The sequence below is a fragment of the Lontra canadensis genome, unplaced genomic scaffold (genome assembly GCF_010015895.1).
Source record: "Lontra canadensis isolate GAN:19392208 unplaced genomic scaffold, GSC_riverotter_1.0 scaffold77, whole genome shotgun sequence".
NCBI classification, from domain to species: domain Eukaryota; kingdom Metazoa; phylum Chordata; class Mammalia; order Carnivora; family Mustelidae; genus Lontra; species Lontra canadensis.
Window position 1 is genome coordinate 754526 of NW_022631071.1, and position 9591 is coordinate 764116.

Here is a 9591-nt window from a genome sequence, read left to right on the forward strand (position 1 = left end):
AAATCCTGATTCTACCTGCCAACATTTGTGTGACCTTAGGGGAAGTCACTTAACCTCTGATATTCAGTGTCTTCATAAAACTGAAATGGTAATGCCCACCTTACAGGGTTGAAAGATGAGATCACAATGTAAAGCACTTGGCACGCTCCAGATGTTTAAACGGTAGCTCTTTAGCTCTTCAGAACTGAGCATCTTTGATAACCCTGGCAAAGTCATTATCTGGGAGAACAAGAGAAAAGAAGTCAATGAAGTTGACTAATTGAAGTGGCAGAGCTAATGGAGTGTATGATATTAAGAATTTTGAGTTTTATCTCACAATGGGAAACTATTGGAAGATTTTAAACAGTGGAGTAATATGATATTTGTGCTTTTTTAATGACAACAGTACTATATGCATATTTTAAAACTTCAAACAGTATAGGATTGTTTGAAATGAATGAAAGTCCTCCCCTTACTGTCATGTATGTATTTAGATCACTTTAGCAGCTAGACGGTAGCTGGATTAAGGCAGAATAGTAGTAAGAGTATTTCACTCATTCAGGCAAGAGACTGGAGGATTGGATTTAAATAGTGCAAGTGGGGACGTATTAAGAATATGGGGGAGCTGTGAGAGAAATCTGGAGTAACACGGAAAGGGAGTAAAACAGATAGGAAAGGAGGCAGGGTATAGAATAATGTGCCAATGAGAGGTGCCTTGAGGTTCAAAGGGCAGCAAAGTTGAGTAGGGAGAGAGGATGGTATAAACTAATCACGTTGAACAGGCTGCAGAAGGGAAGGTAGACAAATGGCCATCCCTATTCTATAGTTCCAGTGTCTGGGTAACCCCTGGAAATGTTTCTTGACATCTTCCAATTTAAGGAACATAAGCATACCCCTAATGTTGGAAATACTTAAATACAATGTTCTATAAACTTTTTAAAAAATATTTTATTTGAGAGAGACAGCATGAGCTGGGGGGAGGGGAGGGGCAAAAGGAGAGGGAGAAGCAGATTCCCCACTGAGCAGGGAGCCCGACAGGGCTCTATCCCAGGACCCTGAGATCGTGACCTGTGCGGACCTGAGCTAATGGCAGTTGCTTAACCTACTGAGCTACATGGGCTCCTCTAGTGTTCTATAAACTTTTAACAGGGAAGCTGAGAAATAAGCCATGAAAAAGTAAGATAAAATCCCACTTGGGTTTTAACACTGTACTTTGGTAAAGAAGGGAGACAGGAGTAGAATGACAAAAAGGAAAAAGAAGGAAACGAGTCAGGGACTCAGCAATATTTGTTGAACTGTACTTGAGACCTATAGTCACTTCCTTAAAGGCTTAAGCCATTTTCTATATGATATAACTCACTTGGGTACTAAACCAGTGTTGTTCAAATTAAAAATCTAATGTCATGATACTGCTAGTTGTACCTTGTCATGAAAAAGGAAACATTATCAACACTGTCTAGTTCTTTTAATTTTCTTTTTTTTCTTTTTGTCTAGTTCTTTTTCTAAACAGCTGTCGTTCACTATCATTGTGAGGTAGGTTACACCACCAGGTCGAAAGAACTGATCCCCATTTTTTTTTAAAGATTTTATTTATTTATTTGACAGAGATCACAAGTAGGCAGAGAAACAGGCAGAGAGAGAGAGGAGGAAGCAGGCTCCCTGCTGAGCAGAGAGCCCGATGCGGGGCTCAATCCCAGGACCCTGAGATCATGACCTGAGCTGAAGGCAGAGGCTTTAACCCACTGAGCCACCCAGGCGCCCCTGATCCCCATTTTTCAAGCACTTTCTTCTTTTTTCTTCCCTCAGGCAGGTCCCAGAGATGTTTTCTTTTCCTCTTAAAGCTGCCAATACTTCAGGAGTCTTCTTCCTATCAGATTAAATATTATTCTCAATTCATCCCATTCTTCCTATTCAAGACAAACACATAGGCCCTCAACATGTCAAGGGTTTTGTTTTAATCACTCTGGGGAGATAGACATGGGGACAAAATACAGAATAAATATGGGGAAATTGCAAAGGTTATGGAATTTTAGAAATTTCTAATGGTCAGCTGATTCACATTCCCTTCCTTACTGATATAGTGATTATTAAGATCCTCTTTGTCTTTATTCTTGAGTGAGTTTTCATCAAGCTTCCCACTTCACACAAAACTCAGAAGCCATAAAATAAAAGGTTTTTAATTTTGTCTACATAAAAAAAATTCTGAACAGCAAAAACTTCCATAAGCAAAGTTAAAAGAGAAACAACAAACAGGAAACAAATATTTGAAACTTTTCTACAAAGGACTAATTTCCTTATTATATAAAGGGTCCCTATAAATCAATAATAAAAGACCATTCAATAGAAACATGGACAAAGGGTATAAAGAGACAATTCAAAGAAATGGAAATACATGTGGCTCTTGAACATGTGAAAAGATGTTTATATTTAAGAGAAATTTAAAAACATACACTGAGAAGCAGAGTAGCACAGCGGAAGCGTGCTGGGCCCATAAAAACCTACACTGAGATATCATCTCTTACCTGTTAGACTGGCAAAGCAAAAGCCTGATAACATACTGCTTGTGGCCAGTGTAAGCAAAACAGTTGTCCTTACATTACTGGTGGAGGTGTAAATTGGTACCATCTCCATGGACAACAGTTAAATAGTATCTACCAAATTATATATGTACAAATCTATTCCAGAAATCTGACTTCTAGGAATTCATCCCATAGATATATTCACATGTTCACAATGACAAAGTTATTCACTGCGGCATTATAACATAAGGAGACTGGAAATAACCCAAGTGTCTCTCATTGAGATATTGATTAAATAATGTTCCTACAATGAGATCCTTAACTATGCAGCTATAAAAATGGATGAAGAATGCCTTTACATACCAATATGAATTGAGCTCCAATATATAGTTAAATTAAAAGAGCAAGATTCGACACAATATGCTACCATTTGTGTAAAAGGAGATTAAAATATATGTACATATTTGCTTGAATAAGCATAAATTATCTCTTGAAGGATATTGTTAAAGAATATCCTTGTTGTTTGCCTCCAAGGAGAGGGGCTAGGCGGTGAGACAGTAAGGATGGGAGGAGACTTTACATTTTTTCTGTATGCCTTTTGAATTTTGAATCATGTGAATGTATTACCTATTCAAAAAATAAATATTATTTTAAAAATAAAATTTCTCCCACTTCAGAACTCTGAGCTCTGTACTAAAAAGTGGGGAGGTATGGTGGAAACCACTTCCAGGAATAAAAGCTCTGTATTTCAACTGCAATATTTTGAGATGCCCACTAGTCACAAATGGATTATTTATATACCTAAGGATCTCAAGCAAGTGTGGGATAAGGGTGGGATGAATAAGGAACTCACTGTGTGCACAGAATTTAAGGGGATACAAAAAGAAAACCTCCATAATCTAGACAATTCAGTATTTGTCATTTAAAATTAATGCAAAAATCCATGATGAACAGAATATCACAATTTTCAATAAGGACAGGATCAGCAAAAGTGCCATACTGAGCCACACTGGAGCCTGAGGCAAAAGGAAAAACGTGGGCCCCATATACATGTTTTTATGTATTTCTGAATGGTTAATTTTTTCCAGAACATTAAAGCAGTTGAAAAATTGAAACGTAGATACATTAAAACTTACAGCATTAAGGTTCAATATTCTATTTACACCAATACCAGAATTTATTAAGGTTTACTTTCCTGGCCAAAATGGAAGCAAACTCATCAATAATATTTTTGTTAAAACCAATAATATTTTCATTAAGTGTTTTCTTAGGCCTAATAAGAATATGTAGAGTTTGGGGGAAGTGCTAGTAATCTGGTGCAACTGAAATGCAAGGTATATACTGGAGACTCTCGAGATAAGAATCATGGGGCGCCTGGGTGGCTCAGTGGGTTAAAGCCTCTGCCTTCGGCTCAGGTCATGATCCCAGGGTCCTGGGATCGAGCCCCACATCGGGCTCTCTGCTCAGCGGGGAGCCTGCTTCCTCCTCTCTCTCTGCCTGCCTCTCTGCCTACTTGTGATCTCTGTCAGTCAAATAAATAAGTAAAATCTTAAAAAAAGAAAAAAAAAAAAGAATCATGAGGTAGACATGGACTATTTAGTTATGCTATGCTAAGGAGTTTGCATTTTTTGAGGGTGATGGGGAGCATCTAAAACATTTTTAAGCATATGTTTCAGGAAGAGGACAATCACAACAGTGCCAAGGACAGAAGGACAAGACTAGAGGTGGAGACCAGATAGATTTTTAAGGTAGAAAGGCAATTCTGAGGTAGATAGGCTGGGTTTTGATGACTAAGAGGGAAGAAATGAGGATGACCAACCATCCAAGATTTACCCATTCACAACTTATTCTGTATCCATATTATATTATACATTCATTCTTGAAATATGTGAAAGGAGGTAAATTATTCTCTCTTTTCTAAAAGGCATGCCAAACAGCTTTTACTTTTGTAACAGAGCTCACCAAAAAACTGGAGAATCATTCATCTGATCAATTTTCTCATACTAAAAATCACCCATCCATAATATATGCACATATGTGAGATGTATCCTCCCCACCTTCACTATAGTCCTCGGCAAGAAACTGGCAAGAAATCTGGTATTCTGCCAAATATACCAAGATTTAGGTAAAAAGAATAATAAAAGAGGTAGTAGACCTCAGGTAACTGATAGGTTGACAGTTTTGTTTCCTTTTTTAGGCAAGCAAAAATATTTTAAAGTGGAGTAGGGCAGGAAAAAAATCCATTTACATTCTTCTGTGAAAGGGGGATGGCCTCCTCAGTGAAGGATTAACATCTAAGCCAGTGCTGCTTGCCATCCTAAGATTATTTTCCTTCAAAAATAATCTTCCATGTCCATTTCCAGTAATGTGGTGAAAGTAACCTGAAAGTCTGTCCATACCGTAAAACATGGAGAAATACAGAATAGAATATAGTGTCCTTTCAGAAATAGAGCTGGGTGTGCAAGTAAGTAAAGGAAGTCACTAGAGGTCCAAACACAAAGTGGAAAACCTCAAACCAGAGTATTTAGCAGGATTTAGCTGTTTTAATGATGGGATGCAGGTGGCTTAGATTTTGAAGACTAGGCAGAGGCAGGAAACAGCCTTGAGCCTAAAAGTAAGACGGGGTTGGAAGAAAGACTCCTGTAGAAAGTTGAAACTTTCAAGGACTATCCCTATGATAAGGGTGAACTAGATGAAAATCCATTCACCAGTATAGGGCAGACAGCCTCATACCTGGGAAGGCAGTAAAAAGGTCTCCCTATAAGGATTGGTAATCTCAAACCTGCTTTCACATGGGTTTGGGATTTAAAACATCCTGCAAGGTCCAAGAATACCCCCACGTCAAAAAATTAGTAGAAAGTGTTTCCTAGCTGTTGATACCCCTTGAAATACCTGGCAGAAGCAACCTAAAACAGCTCTAATGGGACGAATCTTCCACAAGATCCCCACAGGTAAAACCACACTGAACATGATTTATAATAAAAATATTACAAAACACATAAAGCAATACCCCGCCAGCAGCCAATGCCTGAAGACACAATAGCAGAATTGGACTCCAAATTTTCAGGTAACTCTTCAGTGTTAGAATCATCGAACACTAGAACTCTGTGTAAAATGATTACAGACATAATTGAAAACATGAGAAAAGGACACTTTTTAAAAAAAAGACCAAATAATTTTTTCATCAGTAGAAAGGATCTCATTTCAATCTATCAACTGTTAAAACAACATTTGTTGATTTCTGCTTTTTTAACAATCCTTTTTTCCCCAGCAGAAGAAGATGAACATAAGCTGAGAGAACCAGAGTGGTGTGTCTGAGTTCCTTCTCCCGGGGCTCCCCAACCGGCTAGCGCCACCAGGCGTGTTCTTTGTCCTGTTGCTGGGCATGTACCTGACCGTATGCTGGGGAGCGTGCATCATCCTGCTCATCAGGCTGGATTCTGGCCTCCACAACCCTATGTACTTCCTCAGACACTTGGTTTCACTGAACAAAACAAACACAAAACAGAAAACAAAACACAAAACACACCAAAGACCAAATTTAAAAAAATAATAATTCTAGAACTGTGGGGCATCTGGGTGGCTCAGTCAGTTAAGTGTCTGCCTTTGGCTCAGGTCACGATCCTGGAGTCCCGAGATTGACTCCAAGCGGGGAGCCTGCTTCTCTCTCTGCTCCTCACCCCGCTCTCTCTCAAATAAATAAATATTAAAAAAAAACACCTATGCTCTTGATCATTAGGCTACATTCTTCTTTGATATATTTGAATGGCTTCAGAGTATATACAGATCATAAAGTTCACCACCATATTCCCCAAATGTTGCACATTTAGACCTTTTCCACTTAACTTCCTATCACAGATAACCCAGTGAAGAATATATTCGACCATAAAACACTGTGTGCAAGTTAGATAAACCCTTTAAGGTAGTTACTCTGAAGTGGACTTACTAAGTCAAAAAGTATGAACATTTTAAAGCTATTATATGCTGGTAAGCTCCTTTCCAGAAAGGTCAAAATCATTTACATACCTTTGGTACTATATGAGAGAAAGGTTGAACATTTCTTCTCACATACTTACCACTTACCTATATGCTTTTGCTCCTGTTTCTTTAAAGATGTTCATCTTTCTAATTTGTTTGCATGTTATATATATATTATATATGTTATATGTGTATACATGTTACATATAATATATTGGCATATATTAACCTTCACATGTAGGTTTGTACATATTGGTCAGTGTCATCACACACACACACACACACACACACACACACACGTATATGTATATTCTTTTTGTCATTCTCATGTACTTTTATATTGAAGTACAGTTGATACACAATGTTACATTAGTTTCGGGTGTACGAAAAAGTGATTCCATAAGTCTATGTAAGTCTACATACTGTGCTATGTTCCCCACAAGTGTAGCTACCATCTGTTACTTTTCAACACTATTACAATATGATTGACTGTATTTCCTATGCTGTATCTTTTATCCCCATGACTTATTTATTCCATAACTGGGAGCCTGTACTTCCCATTCCCCTTCACCCATTTTGCCCATGCTCCCCACCCCTCTGCCACTAGCAACCACCAGTTTGTATTTATATCATATATATAGTTTAACCATCTTTTTATTTTAGAATAGCTTTAGAGTTCAAGAAGTTGTGAATGGGATACCTGGCTAGCTTGCTTAATTGGTGGAGCATGTGACTCTTGATCTCTGGGTAATGAGTTTGAGCCCCATGCTGTGTATAGAGATTACTTAAAATAAAATCTTTTAAAAAATGGTGACGATTGTACCAAAAAGTTTTATACGCCCCACACTCAGTTTCTGCTGTGAACAGCTTACATTAGTATGGTACATTTGTCACAATGAATGAACCAATACTGATACATTATTATTAACTGAAGTCCATACTTTATTCACATTTCCCTATTTTTCACCTATTGTCTTTTTTGGTTCCAAATCTCATCCAAGATACCACAATACATTTAGTTGTCATATGTCCTTTGACTCCTTTGGCTGTGTCTATTTTAGTCTATCATATATTTTTGCAAATTTTTTTACTTTCTATTAATAATCTGCTTTTCTCATTTACGTGTGCTGTTTTCTGATGTGTACAAAAATTAAGTTCTATATATAGAATATATATATTAAATTCAAGTATATCAACATTTTCTTCTGTGATATCTTCTGCTGTCTTTATACTTAGAAAGTTCTTCCTTATACCCAAATAAGGGAAATGTTTACCTACATAATTTCTTACTGTTTCACATTTTCACTTTTTATGTTTATATCTAACTCACCAATCCATATGGAATTTATTTTGGTATATGTTACGAAGTAGGGGCCTAATTCATTTTTTCCAAATAGTTGCCATTTCTCTGAAACCCTCTCTTACAAAATTCTTCTTTTCTTAAGATTTTATTTATTTGAGAGAGACCTCAGGATCACGACCTGAGCTGAAGACAGACGCTTAACCAACTGAGCCACCCAGGCACCCCCAAATCCTTCCTTTTCCCACTGATTTGTGATTCCCTCTTATTTATTAAGGTTTGATTTTAGGCTTTTCTTTTCCACTGTTAGGATGACCAACCATTTTAGTGTGTTCAGAAGTGTCTCAATTTTAGCACTGAGAGTTTTGTGTCCTGGGCAACCCATCACTCCCAGGCAAACTGGGGTGTTTTGTTGCCCTATCAACTGCCTATTCTTGTGCCATTGCCATACTATCTTATTGTTACTTTAGAATACATCTCAATATCTAGTTGAGCAAGTACCTATCACTGTTCTCTCCAAAAACTGGCTGTTTCCTCTCCTAGATGAAATTCAGAATATTTTACCCAATTCCAAAATAAAAATCCTATTGGGCTTGCATTACAATTGTAAATATTTTTGAGACCATATTTTTTGCAATATTGAGTCTTCCCCTCACGCAACATGGCATACTTCTTTCAAGTCTTCTTTTGTGTTTCTCATTAAAGATTCAAAGTTCTTTCCATATAGGCCCTTACATGTATTTTATTCCTAAGCAATCTAAAATTTTACACTGCTGGGTGCCTGGGTGGCTAAGTTGGTTAAGGGTCTGCCTTCGGATCAGGTTATGATCCAGAAGTCCTGAAATCGAGCGCCAGATCGAGCCCTGCATCAGGCTCCCTGCTCAACAGGGAGTCTGCTTCTCCTTCTACCCTTCACCCTGCTCGTGCTCTCTAATAAATAAATAAAATCTTTAAATGAAGAAAAATGTTCAAAATTTTACACTGTTATAGGACATGGGATCTTTTTCCCGTATTTTGTAAATAATTAAAAATATTTTCACATATATCCACACAATTTTGCCTAAATGAATAAATGTGAATATATGGGTACTATATTTATTATCTACAACATGTTTTCTTTTCTTTTTCTTTTTTAAATCATGTTCAGTTAGCTAACATATAGTCTTTTTTTTCTTTTCTTCTCTCCCTTCCTTCCTTCCTTCCTTTCTTTCTTTCTTCCTTTTTAGCTTGGCTACCCCAACTCTTCTCCATTTCTACCCCTGTCACACATATTAACAACTTAATATTTATCTTTCTATTTCCCCCATACTTAGATAAGGATAGACAGATACATAGACAGACAGATGGATATGTTTTTGATCATAGATTATTTTTAAAAATGGGATCATATTAAATATATCTTTAACATTTTTGATATTGCCAGATTGCTTACCATGACTATGATACTAAATATTTTTACCATCAATGTGTAAGAATACGTGTATGGAAAAAAAATATTCTTCCTCCTGTGTTTCTCTTTTACTCTCACAGTACTACCTCACAATACTTCTGACACCAGATGTGTGCATTTTCCACACATCAAGCAATTCTCCGACACCAGCTGGGTGTCATACAATTCAGTTTGGTTCGAACACTACCTAAAGTTGGCATCAGATCCCACAAGTTAATGGCTCATTGCCACAAGACTGCCCCACTTCAGATACCAGTTCAAAGTCCCAGGTTGTCACCTGTACTCCTTTTTAAAAAATTAACATATAATGTTATATGTTTCAGGGGTACAGGTCTCCGATTCATCAGTCTCATATAATACCCAGT